This window comes from Somniosus microcephalus, unplaced genomic scaffold (genome assembly GCF_052327205.1).
Source record: "Somniosus microcephalus isolate GS21.2 unplaced genomic scaffold, FLI_Smic_1.0 unresolved_chr1, whole genome shotgun sequence".
NCBI lineage: Eukaryota > Metazoa > Chordata > Chondrichthyes > Squaliformes > Somniosidae > Somniosus > Somniosus microcephalus.
In genome coordinates this window covers 1,715,891-1,743,807 of record NW_028225179.1, presented here as the reverse complement: position 1 = coordinate 1,743,807, position 27,917 = coordinate 1,715,891, and the positions used below count along the sequence as shown (strand labels likewise).

The window sequence follows — 27,917 nt, the reverse complement described above, 5'->3', positions numbered from 1 at the left end:
GGACTGTGAGCTCTGCCATTTTAAACAGAAACAGAATGATCCGGGAATGTGAGCACTCCCGGTTTAATTAGACCCAGAGTGATTAACAACTGACCACGACCCATTCCATTATAGACAGGCCTGATTTTCAATGCTTATGAAATCGATGGCAACATATATCGGACTGTTTCTATAACAGGCGGCCGATTACGATGCCCGCTTTTCTGTTGGGTGACAAATTGAAAGTTTACTCCATTATAATTTTTCCCTTTATCTCCGTCATTTTTCTCCAGCCAAATGAACTGAGTGTAGGTGTCAGCCGTGGCTCAGCCGCAGCAAAGTCAAGCACCACTCGAGAGACCTGAGCACATAATCCAGGCTGACACTCCAGTGCAGTACTGAGGTAGTGCTGCACTGTTGGTGCCTCCCTCTTTCTAGTAAGACGTTAAACCGGGCCATCCGATCTCATGAGAGTATGCCGAAAAGAACGAGGATTTCTCGCCCTTTATTTACCTCTCAACCAAAGACACTAAAACAGAAAATCTCGTCATTAAGGTTGATAAATATTTTTGTAATTACATTGGCCCAGTAATTCCTCTCTGAATGCGTGAGTACGGACGGGGTACTCATGCGTGTGGCCGGAGGAATTGCCGGTTTTCAGCATGCACAGCGCATGCGGGGAAAAGTCACATTTCCTGTCCTCTGACCTAAGGGGTTCAGAGGCACAGCGCGTGCGACTGCACAGGCAGCGCGTGCGCAGTGAACTTTGTCGATTTCATTCATGGATTCAGTGAGGGTCAGTCCTGACAACTTGGAAATAAAAAAAGCAGAAGTAAAGCTATCGAGAAACTGCGGAGGAAGAAGTCTGTCATCGTGGAGCTTCTGAAAGTCATTTTATTTCTGTTTGGGAAGGGGAGGAAAGTTATTTTAAGAAAGGCTGAGGTAAGTTTAAAAATTTTTTTTTGTTTAAAACTGTTTTTCAGTATTGTAGGTAGAAGGAGCAATTGTGGCTGTGGGCAAGGCCTCATTGAATTTATTTTTATAAAATGTGAAATTTACTGTTTTAAAAATAATAAAATGCTTACAAAATGAAATTGTCATCAGTAATATTTAGTAATATGTATGTACGATTGTATGTATGTCTGTATATATTCCATTAAGGATGTGCATTTATGTATGTATTCTTTTCAGTACGTGGATGAATGTATTTATGTAATGATGAATTTCTGCAAATGTAATTTATTAGAAAAGGATCTAGGTCTGTGATATTCATCAGGCGGGAAGGATGTGTTTGCAAGCTGTTAAAGCATGCTTCCTGGTATAGGCCGAGTTGATGTTATAGGCACTAAGTTTATTAAAATAACTGTAACAACTATTTCCATTTACTCCGAACAGGTACGTCTGTGTAGTGAGGAGTCCTGTGAGCGAGAAACATGCCCTCTTATAGAAATGTTGCCGCGATGTTCTATGTGTATTTGCTTCAAAGAAATCGCAAGGCCAGGAGCAACATAGAAGATTGAGGAACCATAACCGTCTCCTGATCAGAAGAAACAACTACCCACCCCACAGAGTTTACAGGGAGAGGCGATCATTTGATATGCTGTCCGAGGAGTTGTGTATCAGGAGGCTGCGCTTCAGTAAAGAGGCAATTGGCCGACTATGTGACACGTTGAAGGCGGACTTGTAGCCAAGCTCGAAAACACGCACTGCCTTGTCAGTGAACATGAAGGTAACCACAGCATTGAACTTCTTTGCAAGTGTATCATTTCAAGCAGGCACCGGTGACATATGCAACATCTCCAAGAATGCTGCGAACGTCTGCATTCACCAGGTCGCAGAAGCCATTTGCCGTAGGCTTTCAGATTTCATTCGTTATGACTTGTCCACTCGACATCAGAAGGAGATGGCCTTAGCTTTTTATCGCATTGCTGGATTACCCAAAGTGATTGGGGCCGTCGATGGAACCCATATTGCTTTGAAGTCACCCAAGGATGCACCTGTGACATTCATTAACAGGAAGGGGTATCATTCATTGAATGTTATGATATTATGTGGTGCACACCTCCGGATCATAAACGTGAATGCAGGGCACCGGGAAAGTAATCATGACTCCTTCGTCCTCCGTAACTCTAAATTGTATGATTCTCTCAGCAAATTGCCTACAGGATCCGCATGGATATTGGGCGACAAGGGCTACCCGCTAAAACCATGGCTGATGACCCCCTGCCGCAATACCATTAATCAGTCTCAGGAGAGATACAACCATGCACACGTGACTACACGTCAAGTGGTGGAGAGGACAATAGGAGTTCTGTAATCACGCTTCCGGTGCCTGGATAGGTCAGGGGTGACCTTGCAGTACTCTCACCAGAAAGTGGCACGGATTGTGCTGGCCTCCTTGCCCTGCAGGAAGGACTGACCCTTAACAATAATGAACAGCTGCCTGTTGAAGTGGAGGATGAAGGCGATGGCAATGTGCATGTTGCCAGGCCTCATGGGGAGGAGCCAAGTGCCGCCGAATCTAAGGCTGCTCGCGAACTGCTGGCAGCTAAAAGCTTCATGCGGTAGTTACGCCCTGAACCTACCCCTCCCCCCGCAAGGCAAAGACAGAAGCAGACACCTATTAAAGTGAAACAGTGACCTTTTATTGCATCATCAAAAACTTTTCATCTTCTGTTTCGATGTATGCAGTGAATAACTTGTAAATTTTAAATAAAGCTTCTTTACTTTTAAAAAATTTCTAAAAATGAACAATGAGGAAGAAATATTGTAAACAGTTAGTTTTTACTTGTCTTTCTTTTGTTGTGCAAGTAAGACATTCAGGATGTTAAGGACTTCTTTTATGCACTTTAATAATATTAAAGTTAACAGTTTTGAAATCATTTTGTAAACAGGTTTAAGTAATTTTTGTTTGATTCACAGTGAAATGGCAAAATTTAAGATGGGTACTACCTCATGTAACGTTTTCAAACATGTGCATAATGCTAACTGTTGGCAAAGAAAGTGTAAACATTTTACAGTAATTTTTACTTTCTTACTGCGATACAAACATTCAAGGTGGGAACTAGCTAGTTTCTACTTCTGTAACTGTTGTAAAATATTTGAAATAAAAGAAATGTTTAAATTGTTTTAAGATTGACTACTGGGTGTACTGCTTAAACGAAAAGGTAACACATCCTTTCATGCAGAAATAAACATTTAAATTTAAATATGTAAGAAATCATGAAACATTTCAATAAAATGAGAAATATAACAATTAAACAAATTGGCCACTGGCCTCTGTGGCTGAGGGTTGAAGGAGGCAGAGTGGGCAGAAGGTGACATGCTAACGTTTCCTGCGCCTTTTCAATGCCCTCTGCGGCCGCTGACTCCACGCACTGCTCATCCCGCATTTGAGAGGTACTCTGTCCAGCTGTGGGAATGAAGCAGAAAACATTTGCAAAGGTAAAGCAAGATGTGCCACATCACCGATATTCAGCAGACACCTATCCTTCTTCAACATATAGCTGGGCAGGGCAACTCACTATGAGGGTCAGCAATGTTTGTTTCAGATCCTTCAGCAGGGCGATTGCTAGCAAATCCACACATTTGTTCGACCCATTCCTCATGCTCGGTCAAAACCCTCAGCATGGCAAAACCACCGCCTGTGCGTGTGCGTTCTCTGGCATTGTGTGATATCTTACTCTGATATTAAAGAAGTGAAAATAGAATCACACAGCTGCATTTCTGACATGGTCAGCAGAGGCTTTGAAGACTGGGTTAGGTGTTTCTTAAAATCTCTGATTGAAGTTTTACAGCTCAAAGCACTGGAATCAAGATAAGAGAACAGAAGGTAACCCTGAGCTGGCCCCAAAGCCATAAAGTTTTATTGCTAGCTCAGGTGACTTTACCATGAATTTAATTTAGAAAATTAAATGCAGAAGCCTTTTGCAATCCAGTTAAAATAAACTCTTAGCAATTTAACGGTACACTTTCGTTAAAACTGTACAAACCCTGACACATCGCAACAAGTCACTGAATTTCTTGCGACATTGTTCCGCTGTACGTGGAATGGTGGAGTTCACGCTGACAGCTTGTGCAAGTTCCGACCACGCTGCCATCTGACATTTTCGCGGTGCCCTCGTCTCCTCATTCCCCATGATGCGCAGGCGCCTCGCCTCCACCTCGCTGAGGAGATTTCTGAGGTGATCCTCAGTGAAGTTCTGACTTCTTTTAATCACGTTAAATGTGGTCATTCCAGCCATCTCAATTTGCTAATTAACTGAACAGAATTAAAAGATTGTTTTCAAGGCTTTAAAAACGGCTCAAACAGCTTCAATTCTCTTTAAAACTTTCTGAGAGTCATCAAAATCATTCAAAAAATTTTAAAAGTTACCAAAACATTGATAAAAATACACAGAACCTACCTGCACTTCTGTTCTGTAAGAAAGAGTGCTCTCCAGCTGCTTTCACAGGTTATGGGCGTGTCCTATTACAATGAGACCTCAAGGAGCGTGTCTCACTTGCACAGCGCGCTACAGGCTTCGCGCTGTCTGCACTCCTGGGCGGCGTGACATCATACGCTCCCCGGGATTCTTCTCTTTCAAACAGGAATGTCTGCCCCATTGCCTCCTAAAGGAGAAATTTGTGTTTCTGCTCCCTAATCATTTGCCTCTGGTCCCGCTACTCTTTAATTCGGTGACAATCTCAGCAGAAGAAAGGAGGAATTCGACAATCTCCGAATCGCGATCACTGCTCCACCGTCATTCAAGGAGTTGAAGAATTGCAGTGGTCTCTTTTAATTTTAACAAGATATGAATAATGCATGGGGCACAGTCAAGGAGCACCAGGGCGATTCTGACGAAATTGCATTTGAAAGCTTATGTTAGGCAAGATTCAGTTAAATGCTCGGAAAGTGTACCAGTATCAAACATAATAACGACAAGGATGGGAACCGAATCATCGCGTACAGATCGGTAATGGATTAACAGCCCATACGCCTTAACCTCTCGGCCACCTTGTCTCAACCATATACCGCTCTCAGCCATTCCATTTCCTGCTTTTTGCATCTAAGCAGAAATACCCTGAAAGAAAGTGCACTTCACCTCTTAAACTGCCCGTGCACACAGATCTACAATGTTGAAAATGTACAATCAGCTTAATGTAAGCAAAAGGCCTTCCACTGCTTCAATTGAGGGACGATCAAAAATGGTCGGTTCGCAGCCAGATTCAGAACGGGTGTCGCTGAGTTAATTAAACAACCGCGGGAGGACTCGAACCTACAATCTTCTGATAACTGAAAATCTCGCAACTGAAGTCAAACGCCTTCTCCATTAGGCCACGCAGCCACTGATGCTGTTAAGCCTCGTTTTATGGGGAGAATTGTGAGCAGATTCAAGGAAACTGCACGCAAAAAGAAGCGGATTGAGGAAAAGATAAACATTTTAACTGAATGAACAGGACTTCTGCGAGCTGGGTTTGCACCAGTGCAGGGAATCGCAATGCAACTCGAAGCAGAGCATCGGCGGCTCGTTGGTCTAGGGGTATGATTCTCGCTTTGGGCATTTTACGATTAAAATGCGAAAAGTTCCTGGCTCAAATCCCGGACGAGCCCTTACACATTTTGATAAACTCAACAACTAGGTCATCAAAGCTGAAATCGCTCTGCTTGTAAAAAAAACGGCATGGTCCGAGATTGTGAACTCTGCCATTTCAAACAGACACAGAATGATCCAGGACTGTGAGCACTCATTTTTCCCTTTATCTCCGTCATTTTACTCCAGCCAAATGAACTGAGTTTAGGTGTCAGCCGTGGCTCAGTGGTAGCATACTCAAGCCTCACTCCAGAGACTTGAGTGCATTATACCAGGCTGACACTCCAGGGCAGTGCTGAGGTAATGCTGCACTGTCGGCAGTGCCGTCTTTCTAGTAAGATGTTAAACTGGGGCTTCAGATCCCATGAGAGAATGCTGAAAAGAACGAGGATTTCTCGCGTATTATCTGTCTCTCAACCAAGGACCCTAAAACAGAAAATCTCGTCATTAAGTTTGAAAACTATTTTTGAAATTAAATTGCCCCCAAAGGAGTAATTTATGTATCTACTCCCTAATCATTTGCCGCAGGTCTTTCATTCGGTGCCAATCTCAGAGGAAGGAAGAAGGAAGAGAGGGTTGTCAGTCTCCAATTCGGGATCTCATCTCCACCTTCATTTAAGGTGGGTTGAGGAATTTCTTGGAATATTTTAATTTACCAAGATATGAGCAATGCAGGGGCACAGACCAGCAACACCAATGCAATTTTCACGAAATAGCATTTCAAGTAAGATTCAGTGAAATGCTTGGAAAGTGCATCAGCATCAAACGTGGAATACAGTAACAACGAAGGATGGGATTCGAAACCACGCGTGCAAAGCACAATGAATTAGCAGAAAATCGCCTTAACCTCTCAGCCGACACGTCTCACCGATGCACTGCTCTCAGACTTTCAATTTCTTGCTTTTTGCATCGAAGTTGAATTATCCTGAAAGAAATTCAACTTCACCGCTTATCCTGCCCGTGCACACAGATCTACAATGTTGAAAATGTACAATCAGCTAATTGTAAGCAACAGGCCTTCCGTTACTTCAGGTGAGGGACTGGCAAAAACTGGCGGTTTCACGCCAGATTCAGAATATAAAAAGTGTCGCCCAGATAATTAAACGACCGTGATAGGATTAGCACCTTCAATCTTCTGATAACTGAAGAATTTTCAACCGAAGTCAGACGCCTTATCCATTAGTCTATGCGGCGGCTGATGCTGCTGAAATCTTTTTATGGGGCGAATTGTGAGCAGGTTCAAGGAAACTGCTCGAAAAAAGAAGTGGATTGAGGAAAAGATAATAATATTTCAACTGAACAAACAGGTCCTCTGTGAGCTGGATTCGCACCAGCGCAGTGAAACTCAATGCAAATGGGCGAATGACATCGGCGGCTCGTTGGTCTCGGGGTATGATTCTCGCTTTGGGCATTTCGCGATTGAAATGCGAGAGGTCCCGGGTTCAAATCTCGGACGAGCCCTGACACATTTTGTTAAAATCAACAACTCGGTCATCAAAGCTGAAGTCGCTCTGCTTCTCAATAAACGGCATGATCCGAGATTGTGAGCTCTGCCATTTCAAACAGACACAGAATGATGCGGGACTGTGAGCACGCCCGGTTTAAACAGACCCAGAATGATTCGCAAGTGACCACGACCCCGCCCATTATAGACAGGCCTGATTTTCAAAGCTTATGAAATCTATGGCAACATAAATCGGGCTGTTTCTAAAACGATGCCCGGTTTAATCTTGGACGCCAAGTTGAAAGTTTACTCCATTATCATTTTTCCCTTTATCTCCGTCATTTTACTCCAGCCAAATGAACTGAGTTTAGGTGTCAGCCGTGGCTCAGCGGTAGCATACTCAAGCCTCACTCCAGAGACTTGAGTGCATAATCCAGGCTGACACTCCATGGCAGTACTGAGGTCGTGCTGCACTGTTGGCAGTGCCGCTTTCCAGTAAGATGTTAAACTGGGGCTTCAGATCCCATGAGAGAATGCTGAAAAGAACGAGGATTTCTCGCGCATTATTTATCTCTCAACCAAAGTCCCAAAAACAGAAAATCTCGTCATTAAGTTTGATAAATATTTTTGAAATTAAATTGCCCCCAAAGGAGAAATTTATGTTTCTGCTCCCTAATCAATTGCCTCTGTTGCCGCGAGTCTTTCATTCGGTGCTAATCTCAGAGGAAGGAAGAGAGAGTTCTCAGATCTCCGCATTCGCGATCTCATCTCCACTTTCATTCAAGGTGGGTTGAGGAATTTCTTGGAATATTTTAATTTTGACAAGATATGAGTAATGCAGGGGCACATACCAGCAACACCAGTGCAATTTTCACCAAATTGTATTTCAAGTAAGATTCAGTGAAATGCTTGGAAAGTGCATCAGCATCAAACGTGTAATACAGTAACGGCGAGAATGGGATTCCAACCCACGCGTGCAGTGCACAATAGATTAGCAGTCCATCGCCTTAACCTCTCGGCCACCTCGTCTCACCGAGGCAATGCTCTCAGACATTCCATTTCTTGCTTTTTGCATCGAATTAGAACGACCCTGAAAGAAATTCAACTTCACCGTTTATCCTGCCCGTGCACACAGATCTACAATGTTGAAAATGTACAATCAGCTAAATGTAAGCAACAGGCCTTCCGTTACTTCAGATGAGGGGCTGTCAAAAATGGCCGGTTTCACGCCAGATTCAGAATATAAAAAGTGTCGCCCAGATAATTAAACGACCTTTGTAGGATTTGAACCTTCAATCTTCTGATAACTTTAGAATTTGCAACCGAAGTCAGACGCCTTATCCATTAGTCTATGCGGCCGTAATGCCGCTGCATCTCTTTTTATGGGGCGAATTGTGAGCAGGTTCAAGGAAACTGCTCGAAAAAAGAAGTGGATTGAGGAAAATATAATAATATTTAAACTGAATAAACAGGTCCTCTGTGAGCTGGATTCGCACCAGCGCAGTGAAACTCAAAGCAAATGAAAGAATAACATGGGCGGCTCGTTGGTCTAGGGGTATGATTCTCGCTTTGGGCGTTTCACAATTAAAATGCGAGAGGTCCCGGGTTCAAATCCCGGACGAGCCCTGGCGCATTTTGTTAAACTCAACAACTCGGTCATCAAAGCTGAAATCGCTCTGATTCTAAATAAACGGCATGATCCGAGATTGTGAGCTCTGCCATTTCAAACAGACACAGAATGATGCGGGACTGTGAGCACTCCCGGTTCAAACAGACCCAGAATGATTCGCAAGTGACCACGACCCCGCCCATTATAGACAGGCCTGATTTTCAAAGCTTATGAAATCTATGGCAACATAAATCGGGCTGTTTCTAAAACGATGCCCGGTTTAAAGTTTACTCCATTATCATTTTTCCCTTTATCTCCGTCATTTTACTCCAGCCAAATGAACTGAGTTTAGGTGTCAGCCGTGGCTCAGCGGTAGCATACTCAAGCCACACTCCAGAGACTTGAGTGTATAATCCTGGCACACACTCCAGGGCAGTACTGAAGTCGTGCTGCACTGTTGGCAGTGCCGTCTTTCTAGTAAGATGTTAAACTGGGGCTTCAGATCCCATGAGAGAATGCTGAAAAGAACGAGGATTTCTCGCGCATTATTTATCTCTCAACCAAAGTCCCAAAAACAGAAAATCTCGTCACGAAGTTTGATAAATATTTTTGAAAGTAAATTGCCCCCAAAGGAGAAATTTATGTTTCTGCTCCCTAATAATTTGCCTCTGTTGCCGCTAGTCTTTCATTCGGTGCCAATCTCAGAGGAAGGAAGAAGGAAGAGAGGGTTCTCAGTCTCCGATTCGCGATCTCACACTCCACTTTCATTCAAGGTGGGTTGAGGAATTTCTTGGAATATTTTACTTTTAACAAGATGTGAGTAATGCAAGGGCACAGACCATCAACACCAGCACAATTTTCACGAAATTGTATTTCAAGTAAGATTCAGTGAAACGCTTGGAATGTGCATCAGCATCAAACGTGTAATACAGTAACGACGAGAATGGGATTCCAACCCACGCGTGCAGTGCACAATAGATTAGCAGTCCATCGCCTTAACCTCTCGGCCACCTCGTCTCACCGAGGCAATGCTCTTAGACATTCCATTTCTTGCTTTTTGCATCTAATTAGAACTACCCTGAAAGAAATTCAACTTCACCGCTTATCCTGCCCGTGCACACAGATCTACAATGTTGAAAATGTACAATCAGCTTAATGGAAGCAACAGGCCTTCCGTTACTTCAGATGAGGGGCTGTCAAAAATGGCCGGTTTCACGCCAGATTCAGAATATAAAAAGTGTCGCCCAGATAATTAAACGACCTTTGTAGGATTTGAACCTTCAATCTTCTGATAACTTTAGAATTTGCAACCGAAGTCAGACGCCTTATCCATTAGTCTATGCGGCCGTAATGCCGCTGCATCTCTTTTTATGGGGCGATTTTTGAGCAGGTTCAAGGAAACTGCTCGAAAAAAGAAGTGGATTGAGGAAAAGATAATAATATTTAAACTGAATAAACAGGTCCTCTGTGAGCTGGATTCGCACCAGCGCAGTGAAACTCAATGCAAATGGAAGAATAACATGGGCGTATGGTTGGTCTAGGGGTATGATTCTCGCTTTGGGCGTTTCACGATTAAAATGCGAGAGGTCCCGGGTTCAAATCCCGGACGAGCCCTGACACATTTTGTTAAACTCAACAACTCGGTCATCAAAGCTGAAATCGCTCTGCTTCTAAATAAACGGCATGATCCGAGATTGTGAGCTCTGCCATTTCAAGCAGACACAGAATGATGCGGGACTGTGAGCACTCCCGGTTTAAACAGACCCAGAATGATTCGCAAGTGACCACGACCCGGCCCATTATAGACAGGCCTGATTTTCAAAGGTTATGATATCTATGGCAACATAAATCGGGCTGTTTCTAAAAATATGCCCGGTTTAATCTTGGACGCCAAGTTGAAAGTTTACTCCATTATCATTTTTCCCTTTATCTCCGTCATTTTACTCCAGCCAAATGAACTGAGTTTAGGTGTCAGCCGTGGCTCAGCGGTAGCATACTCAAGCCACACTCCAGAGACTTGAGTGTATAATCCTGGCTCACACTCCAGGGCAGTACTGAGGTCGTGCTGCACTGTTGGCAGTGCCGTCTTTCTAGTAAGATGTTAAACTGGGGCTTCAGATCCCATGAGAGAATGCTGAAAAGAACGAGGATTTCTCGCGCATTATTTATCTCTCAACCAAAGTCCCAAAAACAGAAAATCTCGTCATTAAGTTTGATAAATATTTTTGAAATTAAATTGCCCCCGAAGGAGAAATTTATGTTTCTGCTCCCTAATCATTTGCCTCTGTTGCCGCTAGTCTTTCATTCGGTGCCAATCTCAGAGGAAGGAAGGGAGGGTTCTCAGTCCCCGATTCGCAATCTCATACTCCACTTTCATTCAAGGTGGGTTGAGGAATTTCTTGGAATATTTTACTTTTAACAAGATATGAGTAATGCAAGGGCACAGACCATCAACACCAGCACAATTTTCACGAAATTGTATTTCAAGTAAGATTCAGTGAAATGCTTGGAAAGTGCATCAGCATCAAACGTGTAATACAGTAACGACGAGAATGGGATTCCAACACACGCGTGCAGAGCACAGTAGATTAGCAGTCCATCGCCTTAACCTCTCGGCCACCTCGTCTCACCGAGGCAATGCTCTCAGACATTCCATTTCTTGCTTTTTGCATCTAATTAGAACTACCCTGAAAGAAATTCAACTTCACCGCTTATCCTGCCCGTGCACACAGATCTACAATGTTGAAAATGTACAATCAGCTAAATGTAAGCAACAGGCCTTCCGTTACTTCAGATGAGGGGCTGTCAAAAATGGCCGGTTTCACGCCAGATTCAGAATATAAAAAGTGTCGCCCAGATAATTAAACGACCTTTGTAGGATTTGAACCTTCAATCTTCTGATAACTGAAGAATTTGCAACCGAAGTCAGACGCATTATCCATTAGTCTATGCGGCCGCTAATGCCGCTGCATCTCTTTTTATGGGGCGAATTGTGAGCAGGTTCAAGGAAACTGCTCGAAAAAAGAAGTGGATTGAGGAAAAGATAATAATATTTAAACTGAATAAACAGGTCCTCTGTGAGCTGGATTCGCACCAGCGCAGTGAAACTCAATGCAAATGGAAGAATAACATGGGCGGCTCGTTTGTCTAGGGGTATGATTCTCGCTTTGGGCGTTTCACGATTAAAATGCGAGAGGTCCCGGGTTCAAATCCCGGACGAGCCCTGACACATTTTGTTAAACTCAACAACTCGGTCATCAAAGCTGAAATCGCTCTGCTTCTAAATAAACGGCATGATCCGAGATTGTGAGCTCTGCCATTTCAAACAGACACAGAATGATGCGGAACTGTGAGCACTCCCGGTTTAAACAGACCCAGAATGATTCGCAAGTGACCACGACCCCGCCCATTATAGACAGGCCTGATTTTCAAAGCTTATGAAATCTATGGCAACATAAATCGGGCTGTTTCTAAAGCGATGCCCGGTTTAATCTTGGACGTCAAGTTGAAAGTTTACTCCATTATAATGTTTCCCTTTATCTCCGTCATTTTACTCCAGCCAAATTAACTGAGTTTAGGTGTCAGCCGTGGCTCAGCGGTAGCATACTCAAGCCTCACTCCAGAGACTTGAGTGCATAATCCAGGCTGACACTCCAGGGCAGTACTGAGGTCGTGCTGCACTGTCGGCAGTGCCGTCTTTCTAGTAAGATGTTAAACTGGGGCTTCAGATCCCATGAGAGAATGCTGAAAAGAACGAGGATTTCTCGCGCATTATTTATCTCTCAACCAAAGTCCCAAAAACAGAAAATCTCGTCATTAAGTTAGATAAGTATTTTTGAAATTAAATTGACCCCAAAGGAGAAAGTTATGTTTCTGCTCCCTAATCATTTGCCTCTGTTGCCGCTAGTCTTTCATTCGGTGCCAATCTCAGAGGAAGGAAGGGAGGGTTCTCAGTCTCCGATTCGCGATCTCATACTCCACTTTCATTCAAGGTGGGTTGAGGAATTTCTTGGAATATTTTACTTTTAACAAGATATGAGTAATGCAAGGGCACAGACCATCAACACCAGCACAATTTTCACGAAATTGTATTTCAAGTAAGATTCAGTGAAATGCTTGGAAAGTGCATCAGCATCAAACGTGTAATACAGTAACGACGAGAATGGGATTCCAACCCACGCGTGCAGAGCACAATAGATTAGCAGTCCATCGCCTTAACCTCTCGGCCACCTCGTCTCACCGAGGCAATGCTTTCTTGCTTTTTGCATCTAATTAGAGCTACCCTGAAAGAAATTCAACTTCACCGCTTATCCTGCCCGTGCACACAGATCTACAATGTTGAAAATGTACAATCAGCTAAATGTAAGCAACAGGCCTTCCGTTACTTCAGATGAGGGGCTGTCAAAAATGACCGGTTTCACGCCAGATTCAGAATATAAAAAGTGTCGCCCAGATAATTAAACGACCTTTGTAGGATTTGAACCTTCAATCTTCTGATAACTGAAGAATTTGCAACCGAAGTCAGACGCATTATCCATTAGTCTATGCGGCCGCTAATGCCGCTGCATCTCTTTTTATGGGGCGAATTGTGAGCAGGTTCAAGGAAACTGCTCGAAAAAAGAAGTGGATTGAGGAAAAGATAATAATATTTAAACTGAATAAACAGGTCCTCTGTGAGCTGGATTCGCACCAGCGCAGTGAAACTCAATGCAAATGGAAGAATAACATGGGCGGCTCGTTGGTCTAGGGGTATGATTCTCGCTTTGGGCGTATCACGATTAAAATGCGAGAGGTCCCGGGTTCAAATCCCGGACGAGCCCTGACACATTTTGTTAAACTCAACAACTCGGTCATCAAAGCTGAAATCGCTCTGCTTCTAAATAAACGGCATGATCCGAGATTGTGAGCTCTGCCATTTCAAACAGACACAGAATGATCCGGGGCTGTGAGCACTCCCGGTTTAAACAGACCCAGAATGATTCGCAAGTGACCACGACCCCGCCCATTATAGACAGGCCTGATTTTCAAAGCTTATGAAATCTATGGCAACATAAATCGGGCTGTTTCTAAAACGATGCCCGGTTTAATCTTGGACGTCAAGTTGAAAGTTTACTCCATTATAATGTTTCCCTTTATCTCCGTCATTTTACTCCAGCCAAATGAACTGAGTTTAGGTGTCAGCCGTGGCTCAGCGGTAGCATACTCAAGCCTCACTCCAGAGACTTGAGTGCATAATCCAGGCTGACACTCCAGGGCAGTACTGAGGTCGTGCTGCACTGTCGGCAGTGCCGTCTTTCTAGTAAGATGTTAAACTGGGGCTTCAGATCCCATGAGAGAATGCTGAAAAGAACGAGGATTTCTCGCGCATTATTTATCTCTCAACCAAAGTCCCAAAAACAGAAAATCTCGTCATTAAGTTTGATAAATATTTTTGAAATTAAATTGCCCCCAAAGGAGAAATTTATGTTTCTGCTCCCTAATCATTTGCCTCTGTTGCCGCTAGTCTTTCATTCGGTGCCAATCTCAGAGGAAGGAAGAGAGGGTTCTCAGTCTCCGATTCGCGATCTCACACTCCACTTTCATTCATAGAGTCATAGAGTAATACAGCACGGATAGAGTCCCTTCGGCCCATCGTGTCCATGCCGGCCATCAAGCCCTGTCTAATCTTCAAGGTGGGTTGAGGAATTTCTTGGAATATTTTACTTTTAACAAGATATGAGTAATGCAAGGGCACAGACCATCAACACCAGCACAATTTTCACGAAATTGTATTTCAAGTAAGATTCAGTGAAATGCTTGGAAAGTGCATCAGCATCAAACGTGTAATACAGTAACGGCGAGAATGGGATTCCAACCCACGCGTGCAGTGCACAATAGATTAGCAGTCCATCGCTTTAACCTCTCGGCCACCTCGTCTCACCGAGGCAATGCTCTCAGACATTCCATTTCTTGCTTTTTGCATCGAATTAGAACTACCCTGAAAGAAATTCAACTTCACCGCTTATCCTGCCCGTGCACACAGATCTACAATGTTGAAAATGTACAATCAGCTAAATGTAAGCAACAGGCCTTCCGTTACTTCAGATGAGGGGCTGTCAAAAATGGCCGGTTTCACGCCAGATTCAGAATATAAAAAGTGTCGCCCAGATAATTAAACGACCTTTGTAGGATTTGAACCTTCAATCTTCTGATAACTTTAGAATTTGCAACCGAAGTCAGACGCCTTATCCATTAGTCTATGCGGCCGTAATGCCGCTGCATCTCTTTTTATGGGGCGAATTGTGAGCAGGTTCAAGGAAACTGCTCGAAAAAAGAAGTGGATTGAGGAAAAGATAATAATATTTAAACTGAATAAACAGGTCCTCTGTGAGCTGGATTCGCACCAGCGCAGTGAAACTCAAAGCAAATGAAAGAATAACATGGGCGGCTCGTTGGTCTAGGGGTATGATTCTCGCTTTGGGCGTTTCACGATTAAAATGCGAGAGGTCCCGGGTTCAAATCCCGGACGAGCCCTGGCGCATTTTGTTAAACTCAACAACTCGGTCATCAAAGCTGAAATCGCTCTGATTCTAAATAAACGGCATGATCCGAGATTGTGAGCTCTGCCATTTCAAACAGACACAGAATGATGCGGAACTGTGAGCACTCCCGGTTTAAACAGACCCAGAATGATTCGCAAGTGACCACGACCCCGCCCATTATAGACAGGCCTGATTTTCAAAGCTTATGAAATCTATGGCAACATAAATCGGGCTGTTTCTAAAACGATGCCCGGTTTAAAGTTTACTCCATTATCATTTTTCCCTTTATCTCCGTCATTTTACTCCAGCCAAATGAACTGAGTTTAGGTGTCAGCCGTGGCTCAGCGGTAGCATACTCAAGCCACACTCCAGAGACTTGAGTGTATAATCCTGGCACACACTCCAGGGCAGTACTGAAGTCGTGCTGCACTGTTGGCAGTGCCGTCTTTCTAGTAAGATGTTAAACTGGGGCTTCAGATCCCATGAGAGAATGCTGAAAAGAACGAGGATTTCTCGCGCATTATTTATCTCTCAACCAAAGTCCCAAAAACAGAAAATCTCGTCACGAAGTTTGATAAATATTTTTGAAAGTAAATTGCCCCCAAAGGAGAAATTTATGTTTCTGCTCCCTAATAATTTGCCTCTGTTGCCGCTAGTCTTTCATTCGGTGCCAATCTCAGAGGAAGGAAGAGAGGGTTCTCAGTCTCCGATTCGCGATCTCACACTCCACTTTCATTCAAGGTGGGTTGAGGAATTTCTTGGAATATTTTACTTTTAACAAGATGTGAGTAATGCAAGGGCACAGACCATCAACACCAGCACAATTTTCACGAAATTGTATTTCAAGTAAGATTCAGTGAAATGCTTGGAATGTGCATCAGCATCAAACGTGTAATACAGTAACGACGAGAATGGGATTCCAACCCACGCGTGCAGTGCACAATAGATTAGCAGTCCATCGCCTTAACCTCTCGGCCACCTCGTCTCACCGAGGCAATGCTCTTAGACATTCCATTTCTTGCTTTTTGCATCTAATTAGAACTACCCTGAAAGAAATTCAACTTCACCGCTTATCCTGCCCGTGCACACAGATCTACAATGTTGAAAATGTACAATCAGCTTAATGGAAGCAACAGGCCTTCCGTTACTTCAGATGAGGGGCTGTCAAAAATGGCCGGTTTCACGCCAGATTCAGAATATAAAAAGTGTCGCCCAGATAATTAAACGACCTTTGTAGGATTTGAACCTTCAATCTTCTGATAACTTTAGAATTTGCAACCGAAGTCAGACGCCTTATCCATTAGTCTATGCGGCCGTAATGCCGCTGCATCTCTTTTTATGGGGCGATTTTTGAGCAGGTTCAAGGAAACTGCTCGAAAAAAGAAGTGGATTGAGGAAAAGATAATAATATTTAAACTGAATAAACAGGTCCTCTGTGAGCTGGATTCGCACCAGCGCAGTGAAACTCAATGCAAATGGAAGAATAACATGGGCGGCTCGTTGGTCTAGGGGTATGATTCTCGCTTTGGGCGTTTCGCGATTAAAATGCGAGAGGTCCCGGGTTCAAATCCCGGACGAGCCCTGACACATTTTGTTAAACTCAACAACTCGGTCATCAAAGCTGAAATCGCTCTGCTTCTAAATAAACGGCATGATCCGAGATTGTGAGCTCTGCCATTTCAAACAGACACAGAATGATGCGGGACTGTGAGCACTCCCGGTTTAAACAGACCCAGAATGATTCGCAAGTGACCACGACCCGGCCCATTATAGACAGGCCTGATTTTCAAAGCTTATGATACCTATGGCAACATAAATCGGGCTGTTTCTAAAACGATGCCCGGTTTAATCTTGGACGCCAAGTTGAAAGTTTACTCCATTATCATTTTTCCCTTTATCTCCGTCATTTTACTCCAGCCAAATGAACTGAGTTTAGGTGTCAGCCGTGTCTCAGCGGCAGCATACTCAAGCCTCACTCCAGAGACTTGAGTGTATAATCCTGGCTCACACTCCAGGGCAGTACTGAGGTCGTGCTGCACTGTTGGCAGTGCCGTCTTTCTAGTAAGATGTTAAACTGGGGCTTCAGATCCCATGAGAGAATGCTGAAAAGAACGAGGATTTCTCGCGCATTATTTATCTCTCAACCAAAGTCCCAAAAACAGAAAATCTCGTCATTAAGTTTGATAAATATTTTTGAAATTAAATTGCCCCCGAAGGAGAAATTTATGTTTCTGCTCCCTAATCATTTGCCTCTGTTGCCGCTAGTCTTTCATTCGGTGCCAATCTCAGAGGAAGGAAGGGAGGGTTCTCAGTCCCCGATTCGCAATCTCATACTCCACTTTCATTCAAGGTGGGTTGAGGAATTTCTTGGAATATTTTACTTTTAACAAGATATGAGTAATGCAAGGGCACAGACCATCAACACCAGTACAATTTTCACGAAATTGTATTTCAAGTAAGATTCAGTGAAATGCTTGGAAAGTGCATCAGCATCAAACGTGTAATACAGTAACGACGAGAATGGGATTCCAACCCACGCGTGCAGAGCACAATAGATTAGCAGTCCATCGCCTTAACCTCTCGGCCACCTCGTCTCACCGAGGCAATGCTTTCTTGCTTTTTGCATCTAATTAGAGCTACCCTGAAAGAAATTCAACTTCACCGCTTATCCTGCCCGTGCACACAGATCTACAATGTTGAAAATGTACAATCAGCTAAATGTAAGCAACAGGCCTTCCGTTACTTCAGATGAGGGGCTGTCAAAAATGACCGGTTTCACGCCAGATTCAGAATATAAAAAGTGTCGCCCAGATAATTAAACGACCTTTGTAGGATTTGAACCTTCAATCTTCTGATAACTGAAGAATTTGCAACCGAAGTCAGACGCATTATCCATTAGTCTATGCGGCCGCTAATGCCGCTGCATCTCTTTTTATGGGGCGAATTGTGAGCAGGTTCAAGGAAACTGCTCGAAAAAAGAAGTGGATTGAGGAAAAGATAATAATATTTAAACTGAATAAACAGGTCCTCTGTGAGCTGGATTCGCACCAGCGCAGTGAAACTCAATGCAAATGGAAGAATAACATGGGCGGCTCGTTGGTCTAGGGGTATGATTCTCGCTTTGGGCGTATCACGATTAAAATGCGAGAGGTCCCGGGTTCAAATCCCGGACGAGCCCTGACACATTTTGTTAAACTCAACAACTCGGTCATCAAAGCTGAAATCGCTCTGCTTCTAAATAAACGGCATGATCCGAGATTGTGAGCTCTGCCATTTCAAACAGACACAGAATGATCCGGGGCTGTGAGCACTCCCGGTTTAAACAGACCCAGAATGATTCGCAAGTGACCACGACCCCGCCCATTATAGACAGGCCTGATTTTCAAAGCTTATGAAATCTATGGCAACATAAATCGGGCTGTTTCTAAAACGATGCCCGGTTTAATCTTGGACGTCAAGTTGAAAGTTTACTCCATTATAATGTTTCCCTTTATCTCCGTCATTTTACTCCAGCCAAATGAACTGAGTTTAGGTGTCAGCCGTGGCTCAGCGGTAGCATACTCAAGCCTCACTCCAGAGACTTGAGTGCATAATCCAGGCTGACACTCCAGGGCAGTACTGAGGTCGTGCTGCACTGTCGGCAGTGCCGTCTTTCTAGTAAGATGTTAAACTGGGGCTTCAGATCCCATGAGAGAATGCTGAAAAGAACGAGGATTTCTCGCGCATTATTTATCTCTCAACCAAAGTCCCAAAAACAGAAAATCTCGTCATTAAGTTTGATAAATATTTTTGAAATTAAATTGCCCCCAAAGGAGAAATTTATGTTTCTGCTCCCTAATCATTTGCCTCTGTTGCCGCTAGTCTTTCATTCGGTGCCAATCTCAGAGCAAGGAAGAGAGGGTTCTCAGTCTCCGATTCGCGATCTCACACTCCACTTTCATTCATAGAGTCATAGAGTAATACAGCACGGATAGAGTCCCTTCGGCCCATCGTGTCCATGCCGGCCATCAAGCCCTGTCTAATCTTCAAGGTGGGTTGAGGAATTTCTTGGAATATTTTACTTTTAACAAGATATGAGTAATGCAAGGGCACAGACCATCAACACCAGCACAATTTTCACGAAATTGTATTTCAAGTAAGATTCAGTGAAATGCTTGGAAAGTGCATCAGCATCAAACGTGTAATACAGTAACGGCGAGAATGGGATTCCAACCCACGCGTGCAGTGCACAATAGATTAGCAGTCCATCGCTTTAACCTCTCGGCCACCTCGTCTCACCGAGGCAATGCTCTCAGACATTCCATTTCTTGCTTTTTGCATCGAATTAGAACTACCCTGAAAGAAATTCAACTTCACCGCTTATCCTGCCCGTGCACACAGATCTACAATGTTGAAAATGTACAATCAGCTAAATGTAAGCAACAGGCCTTCCGTTACTTCAGATGAGGGGCTGTCAAAAATGGCCGGTTTCACGCCAGATTCAGAATATAAAAAGTGTCGCCCAGATAATTAAACGACCTTTGTAGGATTTGAACCTTCAATCTTCTGATAACTTTAGAATTTGCAACCGAAGTCAGACGCCTTATCCATTAGTCTATGCGGCCGTAATGCCGCTGCATCTCTTTTTATGGGGCGAATTGTGAGCAGGTTCAAGGAAACTGCTCGAAAAAAGAAGTGGATTGAGGAAAAGATAATAATATTTAAACTGAATAAACAGGTCCTCTGTGAGCTGGATTCGCACCAGCGCAGTGAAACTCAAAGCAAATGAAAGAATAACATGGGCGGCTCGTTGGTCTAGGGGTATGATTCTCGCTTTGGGCGTTTCACGATTAAAATGCGAGAGGTCCCGGGTTCAAATCCCGGACGAGCCCTGGCGCATTTTGTTAAACTCAACAACTCGGTCATCAAAGCTGAAATCGCTCTGATTCTAAATAAACGGCATGATCCGAGATTGTGAGCTCTGCCATTTCAAACAGACACAGAATGATGCGGGACTGTGAGCACTCCCGGTTTAAACAGACCCAGAATGATTCGCAAGTGACCACGACCCCGCCCATTATAGACAGGCCTGATTTTCAAAGCTTATGAAATCTATGGCAACATAAATCGGGCTGTTTCTAAAACGATGCCCGGTTTAAAGTTTACTCCATTATCATTTTTCCCTTTATCTCCGTCATTTTACTCCAGCCAAATGAACTGAGTTTAGGTGTCAGCCGTGGCTCAGCGGTAGCATACTCAAGCCACACTCCAGAGACTTGAGTGTATAATCCTGGCACACACTCCAGGGCAGTACTGAAGTCGTGCTGCACTGTTGGCAGTGCCGTCTTTCTAGTAAGATGTTAAACTGGGGCTTCAGATCCCATGAGAGAATGCTGAAAAGAACGAGGATTTCTCGCGCATTATTTATCTCTCAACCAAAGTCCCAAAAACAGAAAATCTCGTCACGAAGTTTGATAAATATTTTTGAAAGTAAATTGCCCCCAAAGGAGAAATTTATGTTTCTGCTCCCTAATAATTTGCCTCTGTTGCCGCTAGTCTTTCATTCGGTGCCAATCTCAGAGGAAGGAAGAGAGGGTTCTCAGTCTCCGATTCGCGATCTCACACTCCACTTTCATTCAAGGTGGGTTGAGGAATTTCTTGGAATATTTTACTTTTAACAAGATGTGAGTAATGCAAGGGCACAGACCATCAACACCAGCACAATTTTCACGAAATTGTATTTCAAGTAAGATTCAGTGAAATGCTTGGAATGTGCATCAGCATCAAACGTGTAATACAGTAACGACGAGAATGGGATTCCAACCCACGCGTGCAGTGCACAATAGATTAGCAGTCCATCGCCTTAACCTCTCGGCCACCTCGTCTCACCGAGGCAATGCTCTTAGACATTCCATTTCTTGCTTTTTGCATCTAATTAGAACTACCCTGAAAGAAATTCAACTTCACCGCTTATCCTGCCCGTGCACACAGATCTACAATGTTGAAAATGTACAATCAGCTTAATGGAAGCAACAGGCCTTCCGTTACTTCAGATGAGGGGCTGTCAAAAATGGCCGGTTTCACGCCAGATTCAGAATATAAAAAGTGTCGCCCAGATAATTAAACGACCTTTGTAGGATTTGAACCTTCAATCTTCTGATAACTTTAGAATTTGCAACCGAAGTCAGACGCCTTATCCATTAGTCTATGCGGCCGTAATGCCGCTGCATCTCTTTTTATGGGGCGATTTTTGAGCAGGTTCAAGGAAACTGCTCGAAAAAAGAAGTGGATTGAGGAAAAGATAATAATATTTAAACTGAATAAACAGGTCCTCTGTGAGCTGGATTCGCACCAGCGCAGTGAAACTCAATGCAAATGGAAGAATAACATGGGCGGCTCGTTGGTCTAGGGGTATGATTCTCGCTTTGGGCGTTTCACGATTAAAATGCGAGAGGTCCCGGGTTCAAATCCCGGACGAGCCCTGACACATTTTGTTAAACTCAACAACTCGGTCATCAAAGCTGAAATCGCTCTGCTTCTAAATAAACGGCATGATCCGAGATTGTGAGTTCTGCCATTTCAAACAGACACAGAATGATGCGGGACTGTGAGCACTCCCGGTTTAAACAGACCCAGAATGATTCGCAAATGACCACGACCCGGCCCATTATAGACAGGCCTGATTTTCAAAGCTTATGATATCTATGGCAACATAAATCGGGCTGTTTCTAAAAATATGCCCGGTTTAATCTTGGACGCCAAGTTGAAAGTTTACTCCATTATCATTTTTCCCTTTATCTCCGTCATTTTACTCCAGCCAAATGAAGTGAGTTTAGGTGTCAGCCGTGGCTCAGCGGTAGCATACTCAAGCCTCACTCCAGAGACTTGAGTGTATAATCCTGGCTCACACTCCAGGGCAGTACTGAGGTCGTGCTGCACTGTTGGCAGTGCCGTCTTTCTAGTAAGATGTTAAACTGGGGCTTCAGATCCCATGAGAGAATGCTGAAAAGAACGAGGATTTCTCGCGCATTATTTATCTCTCAACCAAAGTCCCAAAAACAGAAAATCTCGTCATTAAGTTTGATAAATATTTTTGAAATTAAATTGCCCCCGAAGGAGAAATTTATGTTTCTGCTCCCTAATCATTTGCCTCTGTTGCCGCTAGTCTTTCATTCGGTGCCAATCTCAGAGGAAGGAAGGGAGGGTTCTCAGTCCCCGATTCGCAATCTCATACTCCACTTTCATTCAAGGTGGGTTGAGGAATTTCTTGGAATATTTTACTTTTAACAAGATATGAGTAATGCAAGGGCACAGACCATCAACACCAGTACAATTTTCACGAAATTGTATTTCAAGTAAGATTCAGTGAAATGCTTGGAAAGTGCATCAGCATCAAACGTGTAATACAGTAACGACGAGAATGGGATTCCAACCCACGCGTGCAGAGCACAATAGATTAGCAGTCCATCGCCTTAACCTCTCGGCCACCTCGTCTCACCGAGGCAATGCTCTCAGACATTCCATTTCTTGCTTTTTGCATCTAATTAGAACTACCCTGAAAGAAATTCAACTTCACCGCTTATCCTGCCCGTGCACACAGATCTACAATGTTGAAAATGTACAATCAGCTAAATGTAAGCAACAGGCCTTCCGTTACTTCAGATGAGGGGCTGTCAAAAATGGCCGGTTTCACGCCAGATTCAGAATATAAAAAGTGTCGCCCAGATAATTAAACGACCTTTGTAGGATTTGAACCTTCAATCTTCCGATAACTGAAGAATTTGCAACCGAAGTCAGACGCATTATCCATTAGTCTATGCGGCCGCTAATGCCGCTGCATCTATTTTTATGGGGGGAATTGTGAGCAGGTTCAAGGAAACTGCTCGAAAAAAGAAGTGGATTGAGGAAAAGATAATAATATTTAAACTGAATAAACAGGTCCTCTGTGAGCTGGATTCGCACCAGCGCAGTGAAACTCAATGCAAATGGAAGAATAACATGGGCGGCTCGTTGGTCTAGGGGTATGATTCTCGCTTTGGGCGTATCACGATTAAAATGCGAGAGAACCCGGGTTCAAATCCCGAACGAGCCCTGACACATTTTGTTAAACTCAACAACTCGGTCATCAAAGCTGAAATCGCTCTGATTCTAAATAAACGGCATGATCCGAGATTGTGAGCTCTGCCATTTCAAACAGACACAGAATGATGCGGGACTGTGAGCACTCCCGGTTTAAACAGACCCAGAATGATTCGCAAGTGACCACGACCCCGCCCATTATAGACAGGCCTGATTTTCAAAGCTTATGAAATCTATGGCAACATAAATCGGGCTGTTTCTAAAAGGATGCCCGGTTTAAAGTTTACTCCATTATCATTTTTCCCTTTATCTCCGTCATTTTACTCCAGCCAAATGAACTGAGTTTAGGTGTCAGCCGTGGCTCAGCGGTAGCATACTCAAGCCACACTCCAGAGACTTGAGTGTATAATCCTGGCTCACACTCCAGGGCAGTACTGAAGTCGTGCTGCACTGTTGGCAGTGCCGTCTTTCTAGTAAGATGTTAAACTGGGGCTTCAGATCCCATGAGAGAATGCTGAAAAGAACGAGGATTTCTCGCGCATTATTTATCTCTCAACCAAAGTCCCAAAAACAGAAAATCTCGTCATTAAGTTTGATAAATATTTTTGAAAGTAAATTGCCCCCAAAGGAGAAATTTATGTTTCTGCTCCCTAATAATTTGCCTCTGTTGCCGCTAGTCTTTCATTCGGTGCCAATCTCAGAGGAAGGAAGAGAGGGTTCTCAGTCTCCGATTCGCGATCTCACACTCCACTTTCATTCAAGGTGGGTTGAGGAATTTCTTGGAATATTTTACTTTTAACAAGATATGAGTAATGCAAGGGCACAGACCATCAACACCAGCACAATTTTCACGAAATTGTATTTCAAGTAAGATTCAGTGAAATGCTTGGAAAGTGCATCAGCATCAAACGTGTAATACAGTAACGACGAGAATGGGATTCCAACCCACGCGTGCAGTGCACAATAGATTAGCAGTCCATCGCCTTAACCTCTCGGCCACCTCGTCTCACCGAGGCAATGCTCTTAGACATTCCATTTCTTGCTTTTTGCATCTAATTAGAACTACCCTGAAAGAAATTCAACTTCACCGCTTATCCTGCCCGTGCACACAGATCTACAATGTTGAAAATGTACAATCAGCTTAATGTAAGCAACAGGCCTTCCGTTACTTCAGATGAGGGGCTGTCAAAAATGGCCGGTTTCACGCCAGATTCAGAATATAAAAAGTGTCGCCCAGATAATTAAACGACCTTTGTAGGATTTGAACCTTCAATCTTCTGATAACTTTAGAATTTGCAACCGAAGTCAGGCGCCTTATCCATTAGTCTATGCGGCCGTAATGCCGCTGCATCTCTTTTTATGGGGCGATTTTTGAGCAGGTTCAAGGAAACTGCTCGAAAAAAGAAGTGGATTGAGGAAAAGATAATAATATTTAAACTGAATAAACAGGTCCTCTGTGAGCTGGATTCGCACCAGCGCAGTGAAACTCAATGCAAATGGAAGAATAACATGGGCGGCTCGTTGGTCTAGGGGTATGATTCTCGCTTTGGGCGTTTCATGATTAAAATGCGAGAGGTACCGGGTTCAAATCCCGGACGAGCCCTGACAGATTTTGTTAAACTCAACAACTCGGTCATCAAAGCTGAAATCGCTCTGCTTCTAAATAAACGGCATGATCCGAGATTGTGAGCTCTGCCATTTCAAGCAGACACAGAATGATGCGGGACTGTGAGCACTCCCGGTTTAAACAGACCCAGAATGATTCGCAAGTGATCACGACCCGGCCCATTATAGACAGGCCTGATTTTCAAAGCTTATGATATCTATGGCAACATAAATCGGGCTGTTTCTAAAAATATGCCCGGTTTAATCTTGGACGCCAAGTTGAAAGTTTACTCCATTATCATTTTTCCCTTTATCTCCGTCATTTTACTCCAGCCAAATGATCTGAGTTTAGGTGTCAGCCGTGGCTCAGCGGTAGCATACTCAAGCCACACTCCAGAGACTTGAGTGTATAATCCTGGCTCACACTCCAGGGCAGTACTGAGGTCGTGCTGCACTGTTGGCAGTGCCGTCTTTCTAGTAAGATGTTAAACTGGGGCTTCAGATCCCATGAGAGAATGCTGAAAAGAACGAGGATTTCTCGCGCATTATTTATCTCTCAACCAAAGTCCCAAAAACAGAAAATCTCGTCATTAAGTTTGATAAATATTTTTGAAATTAAATTGCCCCCGAAGGAGAAATTTATGTTTCTGCTCCCTAATCATTTGCCTCTGTTGCCGCTAGTCTTTCATTCGGTGCCAATCTCAGAGGAAGGAAGGGAGGGTTCTCAGTCCCCGATTCGCAATCTCATACTCCACTTTCATTCAAGGTGGGTTGAGGAATTTCTTGGAATATTTTACTTTTAACAAGATATGAGTAATGCAAGGGCACAGACCATCAACACCAGCACAATTTTCACGAAATTGTATTTCAAGTAAGATTCAGTGAAATGCTTGGAAAGTGCATCAGCATCAAACGTGTAATACAGTAACGACGAAAATGGGATTCCAACCCACGCGTGCAGAGCACAATAGATTAGCAGTCCATCGCCTTAACCTCTCGGCCACCTCGTCTCACCGAGGCAATGCTCTCAGACATTCCATTTCTTGCTTTTTGCATCTAATTAGAACTACCCTGAAAGAAATTCAACTTCACCGCTTATCCTGCCCGTGCACACAGATCTACAATGTTGAAAATGTACAATCAGCTAAATGTAAGCAACAGGCCTTCCGTTACTTCAGATGAGGGGCTGTCAAAAATGGCCGGTTTCACGCCAGATCCGAATATAAAAAGTGTCGCCCAGATAATTAAACGACCTTTGTAGGATTTGAACCTTCAATCTTCTGATAACTGAAGAATTTGCAACCGAAGTCAGACGCATTATCCATTAGTCTATGCGGCCGCTAATGCCGCTGCATCTCTTTTTATGGGGGGAATTGTGAGCAGGTTCAAGGAAACTGCTCGAAAAAAGAAGTGGATTGAGGAAAAGATAATAATATTTAAACTGAATAAACAGGTCCTCTGTGAGCTGGATTCGCACCAGCGCAGTGAAACTCAATGCAAATGGGAAAATAAAATGGGCGGCTCGTTGGTCTAGGGGTATGATTCTCGCTTTGGGCATATCACGATTAAAATGTGAGAGGTCCCGGGTTCAAATCCCGGACGAGCCCTGACACATTTTGTTAAACTCAACAACTCGGTCATCAAAGCTGAAATCGCTCTGATTCTAAATAAACGGCATGATCCGAGATTGTGAGCTCTGCCATTTCAAACAGACACAGAATGATGCGGGACTGTGAGCACTCCCGGTTTAAACAGACCCAGAATGATTCGCAAGTGATCACGACCCGGCCCATTATAGACAGGCCTGATTTTCAAAGCTTATGATATCTATGGCAACATAAATCGGGCTGTTTCTAAAAATATGCCCGGTTTAATCTTGGACGCCAAGTTGAAAGTTTACTCCATTATCATTTTTCCCTTTATCTCCGTCATTTTACTCCAGCCAAATGATCTGAGTTTAGGTGTCAGCCGTGGCTCAGCGGTAGCATACTCAAGCCACACTCCAGAGACTTGAGTGTATAATCCTGGCTCACACTCCAGGGCAGTACTGAGGTCGTGCTGCACTGTTGGCAGTGCCGTCTTTCTAGTAAGATGTTAAACTGGGGCTTCAGATCCCATGAGAGAATGCTGAAAAGAAAGAGGATTTCTCGCGCATTATTTATCTCTCAACCAAAGTCCCAAAAACAGAAAATCTCGTCATTAAGTTTGATAAATATTTTTGAAATTAAATTGCCCCCGAAGGAGAAATTTATGTTTCTGCTCCCTAATCATTTGCCTCTGTTGCCGCTAGTCTTTCATTCGGTGCCAATCTCAGAGGAAGGAAGGGAGGGTTCTCAGTCCCCGATTCGCAATCTCATACTCCACTTTCATTCAAGGTGGGTTGAGGAATTTCTTGGAATATTTTACTTTTAACAAGATATGAGTAATGCAAGGGCACAGACCATCAACACCAGCACAATTTTCACGAAATTGTATTTCAAGTAAGATTCAGTGAAATGCTTGGAAAGTGCATCAGCATCAAACGTGTAATACAGTAACGACGAAAATGGGATTCCAACCCACGCGTGCAGAGCACAATAGATTAGCAGTCCATCGCCTTAACCTCTCGGCCACCTCGTCTCACCGAGGCAATGCTCTCAGACATTCCATTTCTTGCTTTTTGCATCTAATTAGAACTACCCTGAAAGAAATTCAACTTCACCGCTTATCCTGCCCGTGCACACAGATCTACAATGTTGAAAATGTACAATCAGCTAAATGTAAGCAACAGGCCTTCCGTTACTTCAGATGAGGGGCTGTCAAAAATGGCCGGTTTCACGCCAGATCCGAATATAAAAAGTGTCGCCCAGATAATTAAACGACCTTTGTAGGATTTGAACCTTCAATCTTCTGATAACTGAAGAATTTGCAACCGAAGTCAGACGCATTATCCATTAGTCTATGCGGCCGCTAATGCCGCTGCATCTCTTTTTATGGGGGGAATTGTGAGCAGGTTCAAGGAAACTGCTCGAAAAAAGAAGTGGATTGAGGAAAAGATAATAATATTTAAACTGAATAAACAGGTCCTCTGTGAGCTGGATTCGCACCAGCGCAGTGAAACTCAATGCAAATGGAAAAATAACATGGGC

At 43.6% G+C, this 27,917-nt stretch overlaps 7 non-coding genes across 7 annotated transcripts; all 7 read left to right on the top strand.

The window, feature by feature from the left end:
- Positions 1 to 8,534: 8,534 nt before the first annotated feature.
- Positions 8,535 to 8,622, top strand: trnap-ugg (transfer RNA proline (anticodon UGG)). The gene is given in 2 exon segments: positions 8,535 to 8,570; positions 8,587 to 8,622. It is a non-coding gene; the product is annotated as a tRNA-Pro (tRNA).
- Positions 8,623 to 13,337: 4,715 nt separating this feature from the next.
- Positions 13,338 to 13,425, top strand: trnap-ugg (transfer RNA proline (anticodon UGG)). The gene is given in 2 exon segments: positions 13,338 to 13,373; positions 13,390 to 13,425. It is a non-coding gene; the product is annotated as a tRNA-Pro (tRNA).
- Positions 13,426 to 15,030: 1,605 nt separating this feature from the next.
- Positions 15,031 to 15,118, top strand: trnap-ugg (transfer RNA proline (anticodon UGG)). The gene is given in 2 exon segments: positions 15,031 to 15,066; positions 15,083 to 15,118. It is a non-coding gene; the product is annotated as a tRNA-Pro (tRNA).
- Positions 15,119 to 16,620: 1,502 nt separating this feature from the next.
- On the top strand, positions 16,621 to 16,708 carry trnap-ugg (transfer RNA proline (anticodon UGG)). Its single transcript is given in 2 exon segments — positions 16,621 to 16,656; positions 16,673 to 16,708. It is a non-coding gene; the product is annotated as a tRNA-Pro (tRNA).
- A 1,508-nt stretch (positions 16,709 to 18,216) lies between these two features.
- Positions 18,217 to 18,304, top strand: trnap-ugg (transfer RNA proline (anticodon UGG)). The gene is given in 2 exon segments: positions 18,217 to 18,252; positions 18,269 to 18,304. It is a non-coding gene; the product is annotated as a tRNA-Pro (tRNA).
- Positions 18,305 to 19,909: 1,605 nt separating this feature from the next.
- Positions 19,910 to 19,997, top strand: trnap-ugg (transfer RNA proline (anticodon UGG)). The gene is given in 2 exon segments: positions 19,910 to 19,945; positions 19,962 to 19,997. It is a non-coding gene; the product is annotated as a tRNA-Pro (tRNA).
- Positions 19,998 to 21,499: 1,502 nt separating this feature from the next.
- Positions 21,500 to 21,587, top strand: trnap-ugg (transfer RNA proline (anticodon UGG)). The gene is given in 2 exon segments: positions 21,500 to 21,535; positions 21,552 to 21,587. It is a non-coding gene; the product is annotated as a tRNA-Pro (tRNA).
- The last annotated feature ends 6,330 nt before the right edge of the window (positions 21,588 to 27,917 follow it).